The 6930-nt window shown below is 41.6% G+C and overlaps 1 pseudogene; it reads left to right on the top strand.

The window, feature by feature from the left end:
- Positions 1 to 220: 220 nt before the first annotated feature.
- On the top strand, positions 221 to 711 carry LOC105993521 (annotated as a pseudogene).
- The last annotated feature ends 6219 nt before the right edge of the window (positions 712 to 6930 follow it).

Below are 6930 nucleotides of genomic sequence, written 5' to 3' on the forward strand. Positions count from 1 at the left end.
TCCTAGTTACTGAGATCTTAGGATCTAGGTTCAAAGCCAGCCTGGGCAGGAAAGTCCGTGAGACCCTTTTCTCCAATTAACCACCAGAAAACTAGAAGTCGTGCTATGGCTCAAGTGTCAGAGTGATAGCCTTGAGCTGAAGAGCTGAGGGACGGCGCCCAGGCCCAGAGTTCAAGCCCCACCGACCCACAAAAAAAAAAAAAAGACTTCCAGCTTGGCCATGGAGGCTAATACTACCACCAACCCTTTACAGCTGCTGCTGCCACTAGAACTCATGAACAAATGCACAGGATCAAGAATTCACATCGTGATGAAGAGTGACAAAGAGCTGGGAAGGTGGCTCAGTGGTAGAGCGCTTGCCTTGCATGCATGAGGCCCTGGGTTCGATTCCTCAGCATCACATAAGAAAAAAGAAAAAAGCCAGAAGTGGCGTTGTGGCTCAAGTGGTAGAGCGCTAGCCTTGAGCTGAAGAGCTGAGGGACAGCGCCCAGGCCCAGATTTCAGGCCCCACGATTGGACCCAAAAAAAAAGAAGAGTGACAAGGAAATTATTGGCACACTTCTAGAATATGATGACGTTGTCAATATGGCCCTGGAAGATGTCATGGACTTTGAAATCACACCAGAAAGAAGACAAATTAATAAATTGGATCAGATATTGCTAAATGCAAATAATATATCCATGCTGGTTCCTAAGAGGAGAAAGCCCTAACGTATGGATTTCCCCTAATGTATGAATGGATTTCCTTAGCTTACCTAGATTCTGTTTTGTCTATAATGGCAAGCAAATGGAATTTTTTTAATCTTTTAATTATACTTGAAAATGCTGTTTTCCGTTGAAGGGAAATGGTGTAATTGTATCATATGCCATTTTTCTAAGTTAATCTCATGAGTACCTTGGTAAAAGAAGAGTTTGCTTTTTTGAAGACTACAAAATAAAGATGTTTTTGGTTAAGGAAAGAAAAAAAGTGTTAGAATGATAGTTATTTTGTTACATTAACTTACTTTGTTGTCGTTCGTGGTGGTGGTGGTGGTCCTGCGGCCTGAACTTGGCCTGGGTGCTGTCCCTCATCTCTCCAGATCAAGGCTAGTGCTCTACCACTTGACCACTTCTGACTTTTTCTGCTTATGTGGTGCTGAGGAATCGAACCCAGGCCCTCTTGTACACAAGGCAAACACTCTACCACTGAGCCACCTTCCCAGCCTAAACTTACTTTTATAAACAATAAAAGCCTCCCCCAAACTACCTCTCCAAGAAAAGGAATAAGCACCTTCTCATTCATATTCCTTTCTGTTTCAAAAGTTCCTGTGACCAGACATCAGTGACTCATACCTGTAATCCTAGCTACTCAGGAGGCTGAGATCTGAGAACTGCAGTTCAAAGCCAGCCCAGGCAGAAAAGTCCCTTGAGACTCATCTCCAATTAACCACCAGAAAACAGGAAGTGGAGATGTGGTGCAAAGTAGTATAGCACTGAGCAAAAGAGCTCAGGAACAGCGCTTAGGCCCAGAGTTCAAGCCCCACAACTGACAAAATAAAATAAAATAATTAAAAATATCATGTTCCTGGAGCAACACTAAACAATACTGCAAACACAGTTTCCCCATATTACAGGAAAATATCTAACTAAAAGCTACAACGTAGTAGAGCTGTAGGTCAATGTAGTAGGGTGCTAGCTTTGAGAAAAAGGACTCAGGGACAATGCCCAGGCCCTGAGTTCAACCCCATGACCAACAAAAACAAAAAACAAAAGCTACAACATTAATATTTACTTGTTTCTAGCATTTAACATTTTCTTGATTTTTGGTTTGTTTTTTTTTTTTTTTGGTCTGGGCGCTGTCCCTCAGCTCTTCAGCGCAAGGCTAGCACTGTACCACTTGAGCCACAGCGCCACTTCCACGTTTTTCTGCTTATGTGGTGCTGAGGAATCGAACCTAGGGCCCCGTGCATGCAAGCCAAGCACTCTACCACTGAGCCACCTTCCTAGCCCAACATTTTCTTCTTAAAGACTCATTAAGATGCAAAATGAAAAGTTGTGGTTCTGGTTCTTGGGAAACCACTAGTTTTAACTGATAATAGTATCATTGGTTGTAGTTCAGAATTTTATGACAATAAAGGCAGTATGATTTAGTTAGCTATCCTATAGCCCCTAAAGGTTAAGACCAGGGATTGTCTTTTGGTCTTATATACCATATTATGGCTCCTTTAAAGAAAATTCACATTCAATTGACCTGCCTTTTCCCATTTCAGACAAGTGAGTCACTCATGAATGCGGTTGAACTGGCTGCACATATGTTGGATGCTTGAGTATTTTGTTCAAACAAGTATGGATTTATGATGACTATTAAGTTATCATGCTACTAATAGCATAACAGGCTAAACAAGATCTTAGTGTAGAATACTTGCCTAGGTCTTGAGTTTGAGCCTCAGTACCAATAAAACAGAAGAAAAAGAAAGGAGGAGGAGAAGGTGAAAGAAGAGGAGGAAAAAGAAGAGGCAGAGACAAGAAAAGAAAATCAGTCATGTGCCTATACCTGTACCTGTCCTTGTTTTAAGAACCCTGTGAAGGTTAAAATGTGTTTGTGACTTTAACTAAGTATCACTATCCCACAATAATGTGAAATTTATGTAATAACCTAATCTCAATTTTAAAAAAATTTAAAAGAAGAATGCATCTTGGGCTGTGAATGTGGCTTAGCGGTAGAGTGCTGGCCTTGAGCAAAAGAAGCTCAGGGACAGTGGGCAGGCCCTGACTTCAAGCCCCAGGACTGGCAAAAAAAAAAAAAAAAAGGCAGGGGTGGAGGAAGCGGGGGGCTGGGAAGGTTGTTCAGTGGTAGAGTGCTTGTCTTGCATGCATGAGGCCCTGGATTCGATTCCTCAGCACCACATAAGCAGAAAAAAAAGGCGGAAGTGGCACTTTGGCTCAAGTGGTAGAGTGCTAGCCTTGAGCTGAAGAGCTGAGGGACAGCACCCAGGCCCAGAGTTCAGGCCCATGACTGGGCCAAAAAAAAAAAGATCTCAGGAAACTAGGTTTTTTTCTTTGTTCTTTATTGCTGTTTTTGTTTTCATCTTCTTTCTTTTTTGTCATGTTTGTTGATCTGTCTTTGGGAGAGTACGGGGGGCACAGAAATGGAGGGACAAAGGATGAACAAATGCAGCAGTGGTACTCACTAGACACTATGTTGAAAATGAACTATACAATTAGTAGATGGGAACCAGAGAGGGAAAAAATGCATTTCAGGCTGGAGACATGGCTCAAGTAGTAGAGCACCCCCTGGTTGATAGAGGCCCTGACTTCAAGCCCCAGTACTAGCAAAAAGAAAGAAAAGAATGAATCTCAATTTTCAAACTACAACAGGAATTCATGTACATTGGTGAAACATTTTTGGAAGTCATTCAGGTAGAATACAAAAATTCTAGTTCTAGCAGTTCAGTTTTAGGAAATAACAGCAATGCATGTACAAAGATATGTATGAAAATGTGTTCTCACTAAGCCCATATTTAGAATAACTGAAGAGGAGAGGAGAGAAAGAGGGAGTAAAAAGCTGAGGGAAGAAATATATAGAAAGTCTAGCTTTATTTGGGTGAAATCAAATCATAAATATTAGACAAACTGAAAAACAAATGCTGATCAGACAATGGCTCAAAGACATTTCCCATCTGCCATTTAGGACAAGCTATGCTCCAGAACATGCTGATGATGCACTTGGTAACTGCTCCTGCCACACTTAATTTTCCAGTGCTTCTCTTTTAGTCCTCCTCCACTTAATTTCTTTTCTTATCTCATACTGAAGAGTCAGGCCTAAGACACATTCTTAGAATCAATATATTTAGGGACAAATTCTCCCATGCCAAGTAGGCTAGGAATGCAGGCTATGCAAGTTAGAGGAAACAAGTCATAGTTTGCAAGAAGCTTACAGAGAAGTTTGGGGAAAAGGTACACTTGCCAGAAAAGTACAGTACAGTAATAGAAAAGTATAGTAATATAATGACAAGTAGAATTGGAGAACTTAGAAGGAGGAAAATAGTCAAACCCATCAAAGAATCAAGGATGAAGCTGAATGCTAAAGAACAAGTTCAGTAACCAGAAAATACAGCTCTTCATGTAATGATATATGGAAATCTGTATGAGCCAGGGTCTTCCAGAGAAACAGAAACCATAGGATATAGATATTGACAGTCAGATAGAAAGAGAGATAGACAGACAGACAGACAGACTGACTGACTGACTGACTGACTGACAGACATATATCTGAAATCTTTGGTTCACTGTTGTCCTTTGCATTTTACCACCAAAGCCTAAGTCAGTGCTTGGATTATTTAGTAAAAGGAATAGGTAAATTAATGAACAAAGTTTGAACACAGTCATTATCAATTATAATTTCTATGACAAAATAGCCTCTCCTTTTCTCATTACTACAGACACATAAGCCATACTACTTTTACCATGTCCTAATTTGTCTTTAACTCCTGTTCCATTTTCATATTTCAACCTTTAGTAATATATAGGCACTTTACATATGAAGTGTCTCCCCAAATGGCTCATTGTTTTAAATTCAATCCCCAACTAAGAGGTGACTAGAGTTTGAGGGGATTAACTTTGTTGGTGGATTAATGGATGTATGAGCTCACAGCTGGTGGGCTATTAGGAGAGGAGGCTCAGGTGGAAGAAATATGTCACTGGAGTGGCACTGTGGCTCTAAGTGGTAGAGTGCTAGCCTTGAGCTAAAAAGCTAAGGCACAGATGCCTACGCTCTGGGTTCAAGCCCCATGACTTACAAAAAATAAATAAATATAAGCCAGGAGCTGGTCGCTAATGCCTGTAATCCTAGCTACTCAGGAGGCTAAGATCTGAGGATGCAGTTCAAAGCCAGCCCAGGCAGGAAAGTCTGTGAGACTCTTATCTGCAATTAAACCAGAAGTGATGCTGTGGCACAAGTGGTAGAGTGCTAGCCTTGAGCTGAAGAGGTGAGGGACAGCACCCAGGCCCAGAATTCAGGCCCCACGACTGACAATTAATTAATTCGTTAATTAATTAATTAATCGATAAGATTTCTTAAGCCAGACATTAGTGTCTCACACCTGTAATCCTAGCTACTCAGGAGGCTGAGATCTAAGGATCATAGATCAAAGATGGCCCAGCAGAAAAGTCACTGTGAGATTCTTATCGCCAATTAACCACTCAAAAACCAGAAGTGGAGCTGTGGCTCACAGTGGTAGACCGCTAGCCTTGAGCAAAATTGCTCAGGGACAGAGCCTAGGGTCTGAGTTAAAGCCCCACAACCAACAACAACAAAAAAAGTATGTCACTGACTCCTTTTTTTTTTGTCAGTTGTGGGGCTTGAACTCTGGGCCTGGGCGCTGTCCCTCAGCTCTTCAGCTCAACGCTAGCGCTCTACCACTTGAGCCACAGCACCACTTAAAGATTTTTCTGCTTAAGTGGTGTTGAGGAATCAAACCCAAGGCCTCATGCATGCAAGGCAAGCGCTCTACCACTGAGCCACCTTCCCAGCCCCACCCCACTCCTCTCTCTTGAGTCTCTCCCTCTATCTCCTTCCCTGCCCCCTTCTCGGCTTTTCCCTCACCCAGAAGTGAGCTGCTTTGGTAATAGCTCCTTCCCAGTATTCTGGATTGCCACAACTCCATAACACTGGCACCAAGGGCCCCAACATGGACTGAATCTCTGAAACCATGAGTTGATAAGCTTTTCCTTCCTTATTTTTCTCAGAATATCGCCACAGCCATATGAAATTGGGAGTCACACTCTTCTAATTAAAAAAAAAAAATTTCTCTACCTTTTTTTTGCCGTTGGTTTGTTCCATTTGTGCAGTGCTGGTGATGGGATCTAGGGTCGCAAGAGATGCTAGGCGAATGTTTTACCACTGAGCTATACCTCCAGCCTCCACCACACTGAACTAAACAGCAAGCAGCTCCTTCAAGCACAGCCCCAGGATTCTACCTCAGTTAACCCCCACTACTGTAGGAGTCTTGTTTCTGACATACATTGGGTCTGACCAAGAATGAAATGAGCCCTAGACAATGCCAGCTATCCAGACACTTAAACTGCGAAGGCACACAGTAAACTAAGAACCACAATATAACATTTACATGCTTTAACACTAGCAGTACAAGGTGCCCTGAGGAGGTACAAGAGAGTAATTTGGAACCAAGGAATGTGAGACTAGGCTCACATTTTATTTCCTTGAGAAAAACATAGGATACACCGGAGGACAAGTTGAATAAAGGGCAATCCAGTTTTTAAAAATAAAAAAAGTAACAGCAAATTGAGTTTGGGGGTAATCAATGAAAAAATCAAAACATTTACACACATCACACACCAGTGTTTGAGGATAAATACCACCCTTCAAATTAACAATCTTTTGACATTTGTGGTATAGCAATAAATCTGGAAAGTCTCACTCTATGTGCCAAAATTAGAATACCTGAAAAGAGTTTGCCACTGGATTCATTACCATATAACTCTCCATCACTCCTAAGTTGTAAATCCACCCACTCCAAAGAACAGTTTCACAGCAGTAGTAAATTTTATAGAGTGTGCTACATAATGAGGTATATCTAAGCATGTTCACTGTAACATTATTTGAAATGGTCAAAATTTAGAAACAACCCCAATATTTACAAGGAGAGTAATGGAACAAACTGTGATACTCACATAATGGAAAGAAAATGTAGTAAATTAAACAGAGAAAGTATGTCAAGTAATACAGTAATGTAATATGGTCCCCATCATTTTTGTAGAGGGAAATGTATGTGTGTGTTGAGGTGCAGGAGAAGATGACCCGCAGAACTGAGGACGGACACCACAGTGTGACAGTGATTACCTGTGGGAATTTGGGAACAAAATTCTCAACACTGGGGGCTGGGAAGGTGGCTCAGTGGTAGAGTGCTTGCCTTGTATGCATGAGGCCCT

The sequence above is a fragment of the Dipodomys ordii genome, unplaced genomic scaffold (assembly GCF_000151885.1).
Source record: "Dipodomys ordii isolate 6190 unplaced genomic scaffold, Dord_2.0 Scaffold97, whole genome shotgun sequence".
NCBI lineage: Eukaryota > Metazoa > Chordata > Mammalia > Rodentia > Heteromyidae > Dipodomys > Dipodomys ordii.